This window comes from Lasioglossum baleicum, chromosome 16 (assembly GCF_051020765.1).
Source record: "Lasioglossum baleicum chromosome 16, iyLasBale1, whole genome shotgun sequence".
In the NCBI taxonomy this organism is placed as follows: domain Eukaryota; kingdom Metazoa; phylum Arthropoda; class Insecta; order Hymenoptera; family Halictidae; genus Lasioglossum; species Lasioglossum baleicum.
The window spans coordinates 10,436,124-10,455,090 of NC_134944.1; the positions used below are offsets into that span (position 1 = coordinate 10,436,124).

The 18,967-nt window shown below is 36.7% G+C and overlaps 1 protein-coding gene and 1 long non-coding RNA gene across 2 annotated transcripts in view; one reads left to right on the forward strand and one right to left on the reverse strand.

Moving 5' to 3' along the window:
* Tmtc2 (Transmembrane O-mannosyltransferase targeting cadherins 2) overlaps positions 1-18,967 on the reverse strand; it is a 547,199-nt gene that overhangs the window by 353,407 nt on the left and 174,825 nt on the right. The window lies entirely within an intron of this gene.
* Positions 1-18,967, forward strand: part of LOC143216932 (uncharacterized) — a 112,284-nt gene that overhangs the window by 62,978 nt on the left and 30,339 nt on the right. The window contains exons 5-6 of the long non-coding RNA XR_013010680.1: positions 5,325-5,461; positions 18,680-18,928. This is a non-coding gene — a long non-coding RNA (uncharacterized LOC143216932). The remainder of the gene's footprint in view (positions 1-5,324; positions 5,462-18,679; positions 18,929-18,967) is intronic.

The window sequence follows — 18,967 nt, forward strand, 5'->3', positions numbered from 1 at the left end:
CTGAATTTCGGAGCGAATCGCATTTAACAATTGGACTGCCGATCTTTATGCAAAATAAAAATTGTTTGCATCCACTGATCCACGATCCTTCAAATTACGTTCAAAAACTAAAACTAATACATCAATATAATAATAAATAAATTATAAATAAAAATAACAATACTGTGTGTTGCTCTAAATTGCATACATATATGCCTTCTGTCATAAGTACAAAAAATCCGAAGTCAACTTATACAGGGTAGCCCAAAAATCACTGGACCATTAAAAATTCGAATTTGTTTATAGAGAAATAATCGTAAATCGTTAAAAAATAAAAGGGTGATTCCATTATAAATTCCATTAAAAAAAAGTAAAAACCTCTGAGGATTTTCAAGTAATAAAATTCACACGTGTGACACAAAAGCTGGCGAAATTTGAAAAAAATTTGAGTTACAAATTTGTTTTGTCGTTCGAACTCAATTCGACGCGTTAATTCCACTCGTTTGGTCACAACGCTTTGATCAAGGGCAGCGGAGCGAGCTGTCCGAGAACACATCGTGCAAATGTCGCGCAAAAATAACGAAAGTCTGTGCATTAATCCAGACAGACGGGTTCGTTGAATCCATCGTACGGCAAAGTGTCAAACTTCGAGTACCAATTTGTACCCGGCGATCATCAAACCCGATACGTCGTAATCTTTGATCGAAGCTGATCTCTCGATTGAAAGAGGAGCCTCTGACGATTCGTCCTCAGTCGACCGTGTAATTATGCAGTGGATAGTGATCGAAAATCATGGCAGCTCAATTTTAGGGTGTCGTAACCCGTATGAGAAAGTCCTAGTACAGTAGAACCTCACTCGTGGCCACTGGGACAGAAAACGCGTGCAACGAAAGTGGTGACCAATCATAGTGATTTTGTTTCTGCGTAGACTACATCCCCACCACCAGTTCCATAACCTTCAACACCTTGTGGTGGCAGCAGCGGATCCAAGTATGGGTTTTATTAAGAAAAAATAAATTATATCAAAACCTATGTTACTTGAGTGAATTTGGCTTAATTTGTTAGGCCCCCAAACAGTGTTAGTTTAGGGCCCCTTCGCGGTTGAAACAAATTAAATATAAAACTCGAGAAAAAATAAATTACGCAAAAATTTTTGGTATTTACTTGAGTTAATTGGGCGGGGCCCCGAAATTAACGGTCCGCCGCTGCGTGGTGGGAGTCGCTAGTATGCAACGTACGAGGTTTCCGTGCAATAAACGAGGTTGCTATTAGCGAGGTCCTACTGTACTACGAAACAAAATATAACGCAGTCGCAAAAAGAACTACTTTGTTTTAAATTATATTTATTGTTTTTATTAGGATCTCTAAGTGTTACTGAGTTATGTAGAGTGAACAATAATTTTTGCATTAGTAGTATAATTTATTCGGTTGGAACGAAAGTTGCTAGCGTTTTTAAATTAAAATTCAGTGATAAAATATGGGTAATATCTAATATGGAAAAAAGTAATAGAATAAGAGTAATATAGAATTTTAATTTAAAATCGAAATTTAAAACCAAATTCTTAGGAATAATTATTACTTATCAGTAGTTGCTGCGATAAAGTCATGGGACCACAAGATGGCCGACTCACCTGTAACAGAAAAGAAATCTTATTAGACCTACGTGTCGAAATTAATTTTCCATAACAATTATAGTTCCAGAATACCGCAATATTTTCGCAGGATACAATTTGTAATGAAGCAGTAATATAGAAGAAATGTAATTGTTATGTTCACTGATTTGTGAAATAAATACATTTCTCAATTTATTGGATGAATCGAAGTGGAAAATTAAAAGATATTGTTATTAAAGCATTCTACTGTCGGTTCCATTCAGCTGAAAATATTGAAAGAGCTCGTATACCGTTGGGAATATTGAAACACTGTTATTATTATATCTTTAATCATTAAGTTACATGTATAATAACCATGACATGCAATTTCATGTGAAAAACAAGGGAAATGATTATTGTAGAAGCTGAATATAGAAGTATGAGAATATATTGGATGTTATTGTCATCGTGCAATATAACTATGAATAATAATATAAGACAATAGCAACAATAGTGTTAAAGTACTTGAATACACATGCGTTGCCTTTAAAATTAAAAATTTGAAATTTCATGACCAAAATAAAACTGTTTTTCATTTTCGTTGAGAAATAAAAATGTCCTCCAATTATACAAAAATAATTTTGAACAGACATGGTCTTGGATGATTTTAGTTAAAGATGAATTAAAAGAAAATAGAAATATTTTTGTTACGATTGTTTACATTTTAAAGATTAGCAGTAGAAGCAACCTATTATGCGACAGAAGACATCAAATATTAAGTTAAGTAGCAAAACTGTGAGGTAACGATGGGTACTAAAAACATCAGAATTTTTTGACGTTCATCGTTATCACCGTAATAGGTCCCTAATAATCTTCAAGTAGACCTCCATAATCGCCCTGATCAATATCTAATGTAAGTTCATTAGAAGCAGCAGCATCTTCACTTAAGCTCGAGTATCCTAGACCTTTCAAATAGAACGCCAAATCTTGACATTTCTTATAGCTTAATCTCTGTGTAGATAAGATACCCGGTAATTCCTGAAAATGGAACAGCTATCGCCGAAAAGCTTCCGTTTAGGGCAATTATTGGTCGCTATTTCAAACCAAATAAAGACGATTATACAAACTTCCCAGCAGTTAACCGACGCGAGATCCCTGGAAATGGCTGAACCGAAAATCCTCGTGTGACGTCATTCACTTTTACACTAGACTCTGTTTCCATCTTACATCTGACTTCTACTTATACTTCATACCATAGACAAGTACATCCACATATAATTTTAATTATATCATATTTTTTACGTCGATCAATCCATAATGGAGATGTCATGACAGCCAAGAGAAGTACATACTATTAAAATCATACAATAATTTAACTGATAATGAAAAGTGAGAAGTGTACAAAGTTTTGGAACACTTGACCTATAACCTAACCTAGTTATTTTTGACCTCATAAATAGACTTTACATAAATCAGGATCAGGAATGAGCTGAGTTCATTAAATAAAAAATTGTTTACAATTTTGGTTAACATGGCATCGGAATAGAATCAGGAAATCAGGACATCAGAAATGACGTCAGGACATCAGGAATGACGTCAGGACATCAGGAATGACGTCAGGACATCAGGACATCAGAAATGACGTCAGGACATCAGAAATGACGTCAGGACATTAGAAATGACGTCAGGATATCAGGAATGACGGCAGGACATCAGGAATAGAGCTTCAGGACATCAGGAATAGAGCTTCAGGACATCAGGAATAGAGCATCAGGACATCAGGAATAGAGCATCAGGACATCAGGAATAGAGCTTCAGGACATCAGGAATAGAGCTTCAGGACATCAGGAATAGAGCTTCAGGACATCAGGAATAGAGCTTCAGGACATCAGGAATAGAGCTTCAGGACATCAAGAATAGCACCAGGACATATCAGTTCAGTTACAGTTCTCGAAGACGGGGAAGAGATACAGAAACCTAGACGGCACCAAGTGCGATATACAAAGGGCTCTGCTGAAGCAGTCAATTTCTCAACATCTGCAACGATTTCCGGTATCGTCCCGTTGTCGCTTCGGCATTTGGTGCGGCGCGGGGGCGGTGGTCACCGCGAGCTTTTTCCGTCGCGGGGCCTGCCCATTTGATTAATCCATTAGCCGCGCTACAAAATTACAGGCCGCCGCGCAAACTTCCCGTAATATCCTTTTAGCAATTAAACGCTAATTAGTTCCTCGAAACCCTTTGAGATTAATGTTGGCCGGCTTGTGTAGCCGCGTGTACCTGTCAGGACACGGTGTATATACGGCGGATGAACATATACACTGTGAACCGGACGGAGGGGAAGGACTGGGAGGGGTGGGGAGACGAGCCTTTGTCGTCTTAATGAAACGTCACTATCCAACGTCCCTCGGTATTTCTGGCCCGGGAAGGATGTTGCATCCTAACCGTACCGACACGCTCGATAGCCCCGCCGATGACAAGGACACGCTATTCGTTTGACCCCGTCATATGGTAAGGGGGTGGGCCGAGGCAGGGGTGGTGGAGGAGGCAGGGTTCCATCCGAAAAGATGGAACGCGGAGAACGGGCTCCGGCAAAGGTGGAATCGATGAAATGGACCGCGACCACCGCAAAACGGACCGCCGAGCGGATCAAACAATCGTCGACGGATTTTTCGGTGTATAGGTATCTCGCCGGGAGAGCGGAGGATATCAAAGTTAAAGCGACGTCGGTTGAAACGCAAATCGTGTCGAACCCCGGGGTCTCGAGCCATCCGGGCTTGGAAAAATACAGAATTCGATTGAAGCGCCGCGGCCGGTAATTAGAGGTTGCCGGTAGAGAGGGAGGGGGGTCGCTGAAAGGTTCGGTGTCAAACTTCAGTCGTTGATTGAAATGCCGAATGCCGTCCCTTTGACGAGCCCCGGAAACGGCGACAAATCGCGAGATCTCCCAGAGCCTTTCTCCTGGTCGGATAATGTCAAACGACCTTTTTCGACGACGGATAGAAGGCACAATAAACTGGCGTGGATGTGGGTGGGCGTTGGTAGCCGACTTTGAAAAAGCGACGAGCATGCTAGTCGACGTCTTTCAACGGATCCTGAGGCGCGAATCGCGGAAAAACGCGGGGATATGCACTGGTACCGGCGCAATATACACGCGTCCCTCGTTCTGCCGGTCCAGATTAAAGAGAGTTTTATGCGAGGCGCGGCGCGCGGTTATTAATCCTTGGAAAAGCCACGTCAGGACGCGACGCACGGAGAGGAAAAAGGAAGAAACGGCGTGCCGCGAGTGCGGGGATAGGTTATAAGAGCGACGCCGCTATAAGCCAAAGGGCAAAACGGGGGTGGAGATCGACTGTTCCCTCCGGTTTCGCTCTCATCGGTCTCCCGGCTCGTTGACGGCATCGTCATCGTCACGTCCGCGGACCAATTTTTCCTCTCTCTCCGACCCCGCGATCGATCTCGCGAGCGCCGCTCGCTGCATCTTAACAGGGATTCTACGATGCCAAGCTCGAAAAATCGATTTTTTAACCCTCGCACCACTGCGAGGTCTGCGGTGTACCGGATTCATTTCTGACCCACCGATATTTCACTAGTGTACAGGGTGGGCAACCTAACTTGTGCACCACAAATCACTTCTGAATTATTGTAGTATTCGGTTGTGTAATAAATTCCCGCGTTTTTTGTATTTTAGTTTTTTCCCCGCAATTTTGCGTTTTGTTAGGTGAAGTATAAAAACCTATCTGCTTCAATTTTTAGGGTTCTTTTCAATGGAAGTTCCAGGAGGCAGAAAAAATTATTTTCGTCATCTGCTCGTCGACATCTCCCTCAAGTTGTGTGGCACCCAAGCTCCAAGTTTTTGAGTAAAACACATGGAGTGAAGATGGTTAGCGATGGTAAGTGATAGACAGAATGCATGCATATAGAGTTAGAAGCAAAACTGATCACACACACTTATTAACCCTCGTCCGTCCCTCATTTCACGAACCGAATCCGTCCCTCGGTGTCAAATTGACAAAGTGTTTTCAGAACGTATATAATTTATACGAGGCGATCAAACACATGTTTGAAATTTTCGTTATTGGACAATTCCGACCAAATGTATTTTTCAACATATTTTTTAGACGTCGTTTACTAAACTAATTCTTCTAGCCTTACAGAGAAATTGAAGTAATTTGGTCCATTCATAAAAAAGTTATTCTGATTTAAAGTGTGTGTGATCAGTTTTGCTCCTGTATTCTACAGTATTCTAGTATATTCTAGTATATTGTAGTAATATTCCAGTATATTCTACTACAGTGTAATATATTCCAGAATATTCTAGTATATTCTACTATATTCTCTAGTATATTGTCGTATCTTCTTGTATATTCTACTATATTGTCGTATATCTTCTTGTATATTCTACTATATTCTAATATATTCTATATACAACAAAAAATAAGCAATAATTAGGTTTTAATGAATAGTAAATTCGCCATTAGTAGCTCGTGTACGATGAGTCATTAGGATGCTAAATGAATCATTACAATCTGTTCGCGGAGCCAGATATTATTTATCATTTAAATTGTTCCATATACATGTATGTATACAACACATCATCAGCATAAAGCGTGCTTAAAACAAACCTTGTGGAAAAGTATAGGTGAATCACAACATACGGTTCATAGCAACAATTGTAAGTATACTCATTTCATTTATAATATTATTAATATCATGTAATGTACCGTTTAAGAATTTGTGCCAGATTTTTGGCTTTTTGAAGCAGTAAATTTTATTAAAAATACTCTTTTGCACATCCCTGAATGTACATAGATCTAACTTTATCTTAATTTATTTAAAAAGTTCAATGTATATGTACATACATGTCAGAATATCTGAATATATAACTTCGAAACTAAATCTATCAAACGAAACCTGCATCATCAAGCAATACAATACAGATTAATAAATATAATTTTCAATATGTTTGTGTATATGAAATTAAACCGCAATGACGATTACCTGTGTACACAAAATCACTCAGGATATTGAATTACGTTTACCAAAATGGATTATCAAAATTTGCGTACCTATAAATTGCAGTGCAAAATAAATTAATTTTAAATTAATTTCAATTTTAATATTAATATATTGAAAATGAGTTTCGCTGATTCTATACTTTCTTGTGACTGATCATCTAACGATGAGCTTTTCCCACATTCGTCAATGATGGTCTCTTTTAATTTGGATGTACATGTTTAATAAAATATCCATATATATTTGTACAAATATTTAGATTCGACAATCAGAAAAATAATGTACTGTCTATTTAAATATCCATGTGTATTTATTTACAGAATTTACACAATTCAGCATTTTAAATGCAAACAATATACGGGGTGTGTGTCCCATTTAAATCGATCCAGTCGAATATCTCCGAAATTTGTCCAAAATTGTTTATAATACTGAAACAGACGCGTAGAGGTCATACGAAGGTCAACTTTGTTTTTAAACGGAATCGTAAATTTTTTAATGCTCGTTATTCCCTTATTTAGTATTTGAAATAGAATTATATTGTTATCAGACGTTAGAGTTAATTACAAGAACATAGTTATTTTCCGGTAGATACAACATGAAAAGATCTGCTCGTTGTTGTAACATGATACTAATTGTATCATCATGATAATGTACGTATTCAGAAGAGCAAGGAAATGCATATTACGTTTTGTGTAATTGTTGTTGGTTTAACATCGAAGACCTCCGGAATATTTCTTTAGCAAGCACTGCACGATTGGAAAGTTCCATTATGCGAGTATTTCTTTAAGGGCCCGCTGTTCTCAAGATATGAAGATCAGTTTTATATTTCCCGTTCCCTTCCTTTCTCTTTTTGCCGAATATAATGGTACTCGTTTCTGCGAAACGCGACAAAGGATCCCAGAACGAATACAATATAAAGGCATACGTTTCTGGCTGAGAATACCTACCAGGGATAAAATAAAATTCTCCTCTACATTGTAGATATCTGGACATGCTGGTACATGGAACATTTCACGATGGGCAGTCGTTTATAATGCCAAAATCGATCATGGAAAGGGTGGAGAAACTCGCTACGTTTTAACTTCAGCATTGTCCTCCGAATATGCATCGTTGCTGACTTATTACGCAATATATCAATTTAAAATTGCATCTTCTGTCACGGTTAATGAGATCACGCGAGAAGATTACGAGTGAGAAAGGAAATTGTTCATTAATATCATATTTGGACGTGTTAGCAACTAATAAAGGAAAATTCAACGTGCAATAATTAGAAAAATAATGTATCAGTGTAAATATTAATTTACGTTTGATATCACTCGGAAATTAATTTGCGAATTACATATAAATGAAGAAAATATTCCGTAGGAAGTAGTACAGTATGTAATCATAACAGAGTAATATAAATTTTATCACATTTATAATATGGAATATTGTTAGTAATTGTAATACTTTATTTAAATATTTTAAAATTAGTAATGGACAAAATAAATTCGTAGAAATTTCGTGGAAATAATAAAGACTTTTCTTATTTATACTTTTTTCGTTTACATTCAGCAGTTTCTAAAATAGAATGATTTATAACAAGCATGAATAGGCGAAACGTTAACAAATATTAGCTATATTTAATTCATTGAAATTAATGAAAAAAGAAATACAATTGACCAAGAAAATACCTATTTTGCATAAAGAAAACGACGCAACCAACAAGTAATTTTATAGAATCAATTTATAAAGAACAAATACAACAGTAATACTTCTTTCCAGTTGTTTATTTTAACGAGTCGTACTTCTCGCAAGCAGAATCCATTTTCCTTCATTAATAGAAATCACGATAGCCCGTTCAATGTGAATTAATCCTTTACTGATACATAATAAATTAGCAGTAATTGTTCGAATTAATCTCGTCGAACCGTTTCAATATCGTTAAACATCTGTTCAATCTCCATACAAGCGCGAAATACCTATAAAATAGCACTCAAAAAATCGACACGACGCACAATCGAAAAATTAGTTATTCACAACAATTTTAGCATTGTTTCAAGACTTAAAGACCGCTTTATACACGTCGAATTCATCTTCACGTCAGCTATAACATTAAAAAGTAAAAAATATAAGACAATTAAAAGATTAAGGTGACTTTCTATTTTCAAATTTTTTATATTGAAATTCATAGAAAAGTGAAACGCTTAAAATCGTCAACTTTGGACACACGTAACTTCTCAACCAGCGAATTCCTAACATTAAAACTTGGATTTTTGGAATTCTCTCGTCAAAATCTACGGGAGAAAATAAAGAAAGTCCAAAATGTTTGGTCCCATAAGGTAAAGTTTAGAAGATGTGAGTCACGTTCGCTTTCAAACTTTTTTCCATAGCTACAATTTTGAAAAAATTCAATCGATTTCATCGTGATGTACATTTATCAATATTTTTAAAAGTCTACATGAGGAAATTGATTATTCAACAAACATTGGAACCATTGTGGTTCCATTTCCGGCGGCGCTGTGTTTAAAAGTTCCGCGGCGCGTCCCGATACAGAAAAGACGGAGGGATATTTCACGATCCATAAAAAACCGGGCCGGGCTTTTACGGTTTCAAATACATTTATCACGCAATTAAAAAGCGATTTCGCGGCGTGTTAATTCGCGAGGATCGTTGCGGAAGAAAAGTGCCGAGGTTCCCGCGAAGTTCTTGCCTCGCCGAGGAACGGAACGGCCCACCGAAGTTTTAATTCTGTGGATCGAGCGTTTCCGCTCCGGAATCTCTTCTTTCTTTTTTTATTCCCCCGTAGAAGAGAAGGCCGCTGCTAAGGAATAAAAATTCTGAATCCTCCTCCGCGGAGGTCAGATTTGCAAAGTGCTATCCGCCGTCTCTTACCCGACTGGATCGTTATCGACGACTATACTACTTTTCCGCGCGGTGTAGTGGTTCTACGATCGCTATCGCCTGGACGGCGACTACAAATGCTGATGTTCCTGGGAACGACTCTAGCCGACGCAAAGATCCAGATCGTTACCAAGGTATTTACCCGTCGAGGAACGACCCACAAATCGAGATCAACGGCCGACAGCCGGTTATTTTGCTGAGGACGGTCGCCGCGCATCACTAATGCATAAATATAGCGTTTTATTTGCGAATTACATATTTAGAGCGTCTCCTGCGATAAGTCGACGGCGTTCCTTCCAGCCCAGCAATCGATGACACGATTATCTGCCGGTTTCTTCGAAAAGTTTACGTTTTCATAGGGCGATTCTCCTAACGTGACGACTTCATACGACTCGTAAATTATTCATTGTAAATACCATGGTTCGAATAAAATTTGTATGGCTCCCAACAGAGGAGCTTTTATCGGGATAGCAAAATCACTTTTTAAATCAAACGCTCTCCCTTATTGAGTTTGGATAAAGCATGAAATTTTTAAAACTGTTAGAAGATGTACACTTTCATAAGTCATTAATAGACTGCGGTTCTTTATGCGATATAAAAATATTCTGATATAATGCGAATTCATTTCAGTTCTGAATACATAACAATATTCTTAGATTTTTTATATTTGCCACTGTTTCATATTTCACCCAGTTAATTTCTTCATAAATGAACCACATAAACGACCACATGTTTTAGAACTCGGTTTGACAAGAGATGAGTACAGAGTCGTCTTACTTCCTCTCTGCCAGTACCGGATTAGTCACGTGATACCGTGACGCATGCGCGGCAGATAGAGACGCGTCACGTGACCGGCCGAAAGCGTGGGGGAATAGCATCGTAGAGGGGGAAGCTAGAGTGGGGGATAGGTCTTATTCTGGCCACTCTGGACAACTGTGATTATAAAACATAAATCTATAAAGCATAAACAATGATTATAAAGAGTGTTAGTTCGTCTTCAGACAAACTTTAATGCTTTTCTACTAATAAAGAATATAATCGAAATACTAACAAGTTATAAATAGTCAATTATATTCAGATAGCGAATTTTAGGTATTTATAACAAAAATACTTTTATATCAGTTTCAACCTATTGAACATATTAAGAAAGATAATAAATTTCTGTCACTCCGGTTTGTAGCAATTCAGGTGGATCATTTCCTAACAAAAATGTAGTCATTCGAAATAATCATTTGCAAATAATTCTATGCTATTATAACATAATATTCATTAACCATATTCCTAACAGATATAATACCTTTGAAGTGCTATTTCCTCGTTTAGTTTTTAAAGCAGCACGTAATTTCGTAATGATTCCGCCCCGAGAGGATTATTAACGTATTATTAATACTACTGTACAGTAATAATTATATCAATAATTCTAATTAACAATTGACGTCGCTGTTTGCGACCGCTCGTGTGCCACGTTACAATAGAAAGCCCGCTACCTATTATTCGTTCTAACAGAAACTCGTATCGCGTCGCATTTTATCGGAAATCTTTATGTACATTTTGCATAGGTTATGAGTATAGCTTTTAATTAAAACAGTTCGCGCGCGAACATCGTATGCAGGCTACATAATGGCTACAGAGTATAGGTAAAACTTGCGAATAGTTTTTAAAATACGTATCGATTATTTGAAAGTACAGAGATCAGTTTGATACCTGACTATATTCTAGAGCATATTAGAGGTAATATGGAATACGAGCTGTAGGGAACCTCCGCGTCGCTGTCTGTGGTAGTAAAGTATGCGGCTCAGTTACTTGAAATGGGGCACACCGGAAATTTACCAGCTCGTTACAACGTTAATTTTAAAGAGCTCATCCGGGAACTGGGGTTAGTTAGAGCATCAAATTTCGAGGGGTGGGTACGACCACCGTTTTTTAATTTTTAGCTCTCGACCATGAACATGAAAACACAGCAAGAGTCCTTTTATTGTAGACAGTGTTAAAATTAATTCGAAGCCTTCTCTTCTGGAATTTGTGGATTATTTATAAACAATCAAAATACATTCATTATTTAGAACATCAAATTTCGAGGGATAGGTACGACCAACATTTTTTAATTTTTGGTCTTTGATCATCACAGTGAAAACACAGCAGGAGTCCCTTTCTATAGAGTATACAAATTAATTTGCAGCCTTCTCTTCTGGAATTTGTGGATTATTTATAAACAATCAAAATACATTCATTATTTAGAACATCAAATTTCGAGGGATAGGTACGACCAACATTTTTTAATTTTTGGTCTATGATCATCACAGTGAAAACACAGCAGTAGTCCCTTTCTATAGAGTGTACAAATTAATTCGCAGCCGTCTATTCTGGAATTTACGAATTGTTTATGAACAATCAAAATTCATTCTATTGTTGAGAATAATCTCCACCGTTCTCTGTGTGGTTACTCCACGTTCTAAATAATGACTGACTCTTCAATTCGGTGGATAAATGATTTATTTTTGATAATTGATTTCAACACACATTTCTGCAGCTCAAGCGTTCATTGATTGGACAAGTGACCCTGTTCAAAAGTAGTAAATGGGTGAATTTTCAGATCATACGAGGGTTAGAAAAGAAAGCAGTTATTCTAAAAAAATTTTACACAAGTGTTCATTAAACATATCTAAGAATTTAGCCACATTTCGTGCCCGTTTTATATATCAAGGGAGAAACCACCCCTTCCACGTAAGTGCTCGCAAATCTCAGACAACGAAAGACACAAAATAAATGTGTGGAACATTTTTTTTTGAAAAAATCACTTTCCTCAAGAAAAAATATCCTTCCGTTGTAAGATGTAAACGCTGGTGTTTCGCTATCGAATCGAGCACGAACCATCGCAATCGTCTAACAGTTCCGCGCCTAATATGTACACATTGCGATCGCAACAGAGAATAAATGACGTGCCGCTAGATTGGTGAAACGTCACGCTGCGAGGCTCGGCGAAATGAAGTCGGAGGGACAAAAGATCCTTCTTCCGTGTGGAGCAGGGCACACGAAGCTCGGGCAGGTGTTTTGCATATTTTCCCGGAGATCGATAGCCGGCGTCCGAGCGGCGCGGCGGCGTGTCGGCGGCGGTCTCCAGTGTCTGGTTAATGTTTGATGCAAACACACGACAATAATATAACAGTGGTACCGGTGTGTCCAGCCGTTCGATTAGCTTCCCTGTCAGGCTGGGAACGCGAGTTACGCGTATCTACGTGTAATACGTAAACGCGCGGCCAACAATAAGTGGACACGCCATCCTCTTTCACCGACACGTTACCTCGCGCGAGGATAATTTCGCCGCGTTGCTTTATTACGACCGGCCAGCGGCTAGCAAAAGTTCCGACCACCGACCACCCGTTTCACGATCCATCAACCCGAGCGCGATTAACCCTTCACCTCCTTGACCATTCGACTTTTTGCGACAATCGACGGGAAATGGTCTCCGTACGACGACGAGCGGCTCGAACCCCGCCAAAGACTCGGCGAACCTTTGCATAATCGTATGGCTACGGTCGCCGTGTTTGCCGACCTGCTGCGTGGAAAATTTCTCTACTCGGCTTAATCGGAATTGCGAATCTCCCAGAGAAATATTGTCCTTCGCTGCGGTAATTTATGCCTCCATTTGCATAAATTGTTTCATCGAAATCCGAATACGAGAACTATTTTCTTTATAATTTTTCGATTAGGTAGGGTTGGCTTTTTTCACTTGATATAACGAACGGGCACGAATCAAATGTGGCTAAATTCCTAGATATATGTCTAATGAACTCTTGTGTAAAGTTTCTGGTCACTGGGGTTCTCTTCTTAGAATAACTGCTTTATTCTTTAACCTTCATACACATATGATTCGAATATTCATCCATTTACTATTTTTTTGCGTAGCGTCACCTGTCCAATCAATGAACACTTAAGCTGATGAAATGTCTATTGAAATTGGTGAAGTTTTCTTCCGATAGAGTGGGGGAAACATTGCTTTTGTAACTCTTTAATTGCTTATAATCCCCTTACGATTTTTATTGGGAAATCAGAATGAAGGAAACATTATTTTTATAATGTTTTATTCGTTAGACCCCTATTGCAGTGCAATGCAATTTTTGATGGATCCGAGTGGGGGAAACATTTCTTTTGTATCCCTTTAATTGTTTAGAATTCCCTTACGACTTTTATTGGAAAATCAGAATGGAGGAAACATTTCTTTTGTAATTTTCTAATTGATTAAAACCCTAATCCAGTGCAATACAATTTTTGGTGGATCAGAAGAGTGAGGGAAACATTGCTTTTAGAACTCTTTAATTGTTTAGAATCCCCTTACGATTTTTATTGGTAAATCAGAATGAAGGAAACATTTTTTTAATAATTTTTTATTTGTCAGAACCCTATTGCAGTGCAATACAATTTTTAGTGCATCAGAGTGGGGGAAATATTTCTTTTATAACTCTTTAGTTGTTTAGAACCCCCTACGATTTTTATTTGAAATTCAGAATGAAGGAAACATTTCTTTTGTAATTTTCTAATTGTTTAAAACCATATTCCAGTGCAATACAATTTTTGATGGATATCAGAGTGGGAGAAACATTTCTTTTAGAACTCTTTAATTGTTTAGAATCCCCTTACGATTTTTATTTGAAATTCAGAATGAAGGAAACATTTTTTTTATCATTTTTTATTTGTTAGAACCCTATTGCAATGCAATACAATTTTTGGTGGATCCGAGTGGGGGAAACTTTTTTTTATAACTCTTTAGTTGTTTAGAACCCCCTTATACGATTTTTATTGGGAAATCAGAGTGAAGGAAAGATATTTTTTGTAATTTTCTAATTGTTTACTACCCCTTCAGGTGACATTTGTTATGTTCTTTGGCAGATTTGCTATTTTTCTTTGATGTTCGAATGATTTCTGTAGTGTTCGAATATTATTAGCTGTACAAATTAATTCACGGCACTCCCAAAATGGATCAATGTGCGGGAAACATTTCTTTGATAAGTGTTTAATTGTTCAGAATGATTACTGATTAATTACTTCTATTATAATGTATGGAACTGATGTATGTATTCGGGATCCAATCGTCGAAAATAGCAGAAAATCCACTTTTCGAAACTATCTGAGTAATTGGCTCAGCTGTTTCCGCCTCATTCAGATTAATCCGACCACGTTCGAAACATTCAAATTAACTTAATCATGCAAGTTTTTCAATTCGACGGAAAATCCAATCTGAACGTTCAGTTTGAAAAACAAGCTTGTAATAATGAAACACCATTGAAGCCTGCACAATTTCGGGCTTTAAAGCTGTATTTATAATCGACAGATTTAAATCCTTGCTATCATTCCAACAATCTGGTCGAAATACGTTCTGGAATGGCTAGTAATATTGATTCCGATAGTGATATTCAAATCCGTGAATGAATTCAATAAACATCCTTCCCTCGTCAAATATCGGTCTCTGTAGTATAATAAATAAATGGAAATATCACACGGTTGAATTGTTCACTGTTTTTTTTTCGAGACAGCACAAACCTATTGGCTTACAAATCTTTTTACAAACAATATCTAATTATGTATAAATAACTATAATTGTGTATGAATATCATTCAAATCGAAAATTTAAACGACTAGAGATTTTGCTTAGCTAACAATCTGCAAAGAATTGTGTAATTTTTAAGAACTTACGCGAAAGATTATTATTTAAAAATTTTTTTTCTGGTATAATTGATGGACTTCTGTTTTAAACGAGTTGCATATTTAAAATTATACACAGGGTGGTCAACTAAGACTTTCACCGAAAATGTCACCGTTGTTTTTAGTGATACAATTATTGTTTTATTCTCAAGGTAATATTTTCCGATATTTCAAGGTCATCGTCGTCTTTTTTAATAACACGAATAGTCTTTTCATTAGTGTAACGTTACAGCCAATGAAAAAACAAATCCAACCGTGTATAATACATATATTTACCTTCAAATGACCTTCGAAAGAATTATTCATCAGAAACCATAACTTGAAATACGAAGACCATGTTCACTATGTATTATACATAAGCAAAGGTTTTGTTTTTAGCTCACAATGAAATGAAAATGTGAATGTTGAAGATCGCATTTTTGCATTAAATGTTATTTCGGTTATTCAGGTTTTTCAAAAGAATTTTATAGCAAAAAGATTACTGGAAGTTGTGCAATACATGTACTAACTCTTGCGGTAGTCGTTTAAAAACGAGGTCGATTAATTTTTCAGAGGAAATCCTCAGAAATCACGCTCTATGGACTCTCTTAATGGAGAATTAAGGGAGATAAACAAGCAGAACCGTTTTTCTGAAAACGTCGGTCGGAGGGAATGGTTTCCTTTCGGAATTCATGGCTTGAAACGTCGCGATAACGCATTTGTTCTCGTCGGGTTCGTGCAGATAAAGTATTCATGTTTCCAGAGATTCAATTCCACGACGGGATATTTGATCGCCGACGGTCACGAAACATCTTAACAGGATGTCACCGTCAAAGTGTCGATAAAAATTCTTTCACAGCAGAAAGCTTTTCCTTAACCCTTCCGCCACTGTCGCCGCATATACAGAGACTCCCATTTCGATTTCTCTCGGTGAATATTTTTAAAACTGGTCATATACAGGATGTCCTAAAAATGTCGGAGAACTTTGTCGGAGATGGATCTTTACGACATCTGAAGCAATTTTTTCCTTAGCGAAAATTTCCTCCGCGACTTCGTTAAGGAGTTATTAACGAAAAACACTCGAAGCACTCTTCAAATACTATTTTGTCTTCTCTTGTTGTTGGCATAATGCTTTTATAATTATTGATAAGGGCCACAGAACATAAACAAACATTCAATGTTGCTAGTAGTTTGACTACGAAGTGGTTTGAGACGGTTACATCAAATAAGTGGCATTTAAAATCGACAATTTCTCGAGAAAGTTTCAAATCTTTTTTGGATACAATAAATAATATTGATTACCAAATGACATAGTAATTTTTTATTTATAACAGACGTCGGACAATTCGATGGTGAAGCACGTTTACTGCGTCGTAGCGGATAAAATCCATATTTTTTGATACTTGTTGAAACGATTGCCAGTGATGTGTTCGGAATGAAAAATATTTGTAACCGGATACTGCGGGAATTACTGAACGTAATACAAGATTTTATCCGTAGATTTAAAAAATACAACGCTATTGTTTGCTCGTCGTTCGTTAAAATATTTTTTTTAAATTTCTATACGCATTATTGCTAACAGTACGAGCAAACTGGTACAGCTGATTTCACCTTTGTTATAAATATTAACACACGCTAAACGCGCTGATTTTGTTGTACTCGACAGCAACGTGATCTCGCTGTTACCAAGTTAATTGCTTGGAAAATCCTGGCAGGTATTAACATTGAAATGATGAATATTTTCAGAGATATTTCAGCAAACATGAAAATATTTTTTTGAGCACTGTTCTTCTCCAAAAACCCGTCGATATCAGCGAGTACCTCTTGCCTGGCTTAAACGGGACAGCTTTGTTTTCTTTGAATGCAATATGGCTTTTAAATCATTGAGAGCATTTCATTAACGAAACTAAATAATTTGGCAGGAAGTATTGTTTCACCGTCGAAAAATGATCAATTTTGGGGATGTTTCCATTTTAATATTGCTGAGTGATACTCGTCATCAAAGCTAAATCTTTCAGCCTGCAGCAGAGATTTATATTCTGATTTTCGCTGCTGTATTGCCGATGAAAATTGTACGAAAAATAATTTTAGTATTTTTAACATTTTTTGAACTCCTTTATCTACAAACAAATTTTTGCTGCCATATTGTAGTCCTATTTATACTGAAGAACTTTAGTTTGTAAAGTTTGTTCATATTTCCAAGAATAGGAGACAATTATGTGCTAATACATATGTACTGGACCACCCTGTGTATATGCAACAAAAAAGTTACTAAAAACAAAGTTTCTAAACAGCAAAATTAACCTAAGTTCGACGTATACCAATTTTTATGTTCATGTATTTCCCTGTTCTAAAGCATCTAGCCTTTAATTGTTACGAAACAATTAACTGGAACAATGTTATTATCTCCGACAAATACTTTATTATTGATTTCTTTGATGATTCAGTTACTTCAAATTTTTACACAGTTTTGCACAGGAAAGTATTTGCCCATAATTGATATAGCGTCAGACAAGTGTCACAATTCGGTCCGCAGACGTTGATGCGTTTGCAGTGAATGCCACTGAATACAATGAGCACAATATGCATTTCAACAAGTCTGAACATGGACTTAATGTTCCTCTTGACTTAAGAACAACGTTTATTAAAGCAGGAAACTTCTGTAGAATTCTTGCTCTCGTCAATTAGTCCTCGCAAACCTGAATTTGCATAAAGGTCCGCAGTCCAATAATAATACAATGAGGAAGACGTTCCTCCTCACTGGCAACAGTTTCATTAAAACAGCAACTACGATTTCTCTTGAAAATACGCTCAGCCCTTCAAAGTATTCAGTCAGGTGCGAATCACTGAAATATTTACTAGATTGTTACTTCTAGTATTACTGATTTTAATGTCAACGTTGTGAAATGTTTTGATCCGCAACTATTTTAGAATCTGGCATTTTTAACCCATTGCACTCCGAATTATTTTTCACTGATAACTCTTCCTTATCTACTTCAGAAGACAACTCCTTGATTGGTACTAATTTTAAACAATTTTTTTACTAATTTATACTGAAAATATCTAAATGTATCGTGTGCCTAAATACAATAGAAAAGATTGGTACTAATTCCAACAATTTTTTGTATTAATTTATACTGAAAATATCTAAAGTGTATCTAAGTATAATAGAAAAGAAATTGACATTTCCAATTATTAGTTTAAAAATGCTTTAGGTTTTATGATATTAATTTCTTTTTTTAAACTCGTTTAAGACATTTTAAATTGTCAGTTTAAATATGCAGTGTACAGGACGATTCTGGGAACTGGGACAAGAGTTCTTTCTTTATAATATTAATTTCATTTCTCAATTTCTCTAATTTCTTATTTGTGAAGACCAGAGTTGTCACTCTTCGACACGTGGTTAGTAAAATTGTAAAAAACCATCGTTTTCCTATGTAATTTCTAATATAAACTGATAAAATTTATTATATTCGCATAAAACTGATACAAAAAATGATAATATTTTCTGATCCTGTATTTTTTATTCGCAGACAAACACGAACAACACACAAACATAGCGTTCTAAGTGGAAAGAAGAATTTGTGTCTGATTTGAACAGAATCGTGATGTATAACTTGAAGAATCGCATGACGTCTTGGAGATGTCATTTCAGAGACCCGACTCACAATCAGATGAACCACTTTTAAATCACGCAACAACTATCGTTTTGTAGCTGTCGCGTGATTATACACTGTCGCTGAAATTGGCCATTTGTAGCCCACATTAATCGATACTTTATGGTTAGTATTCTAATACCATATACCAGATATTACCGCCTT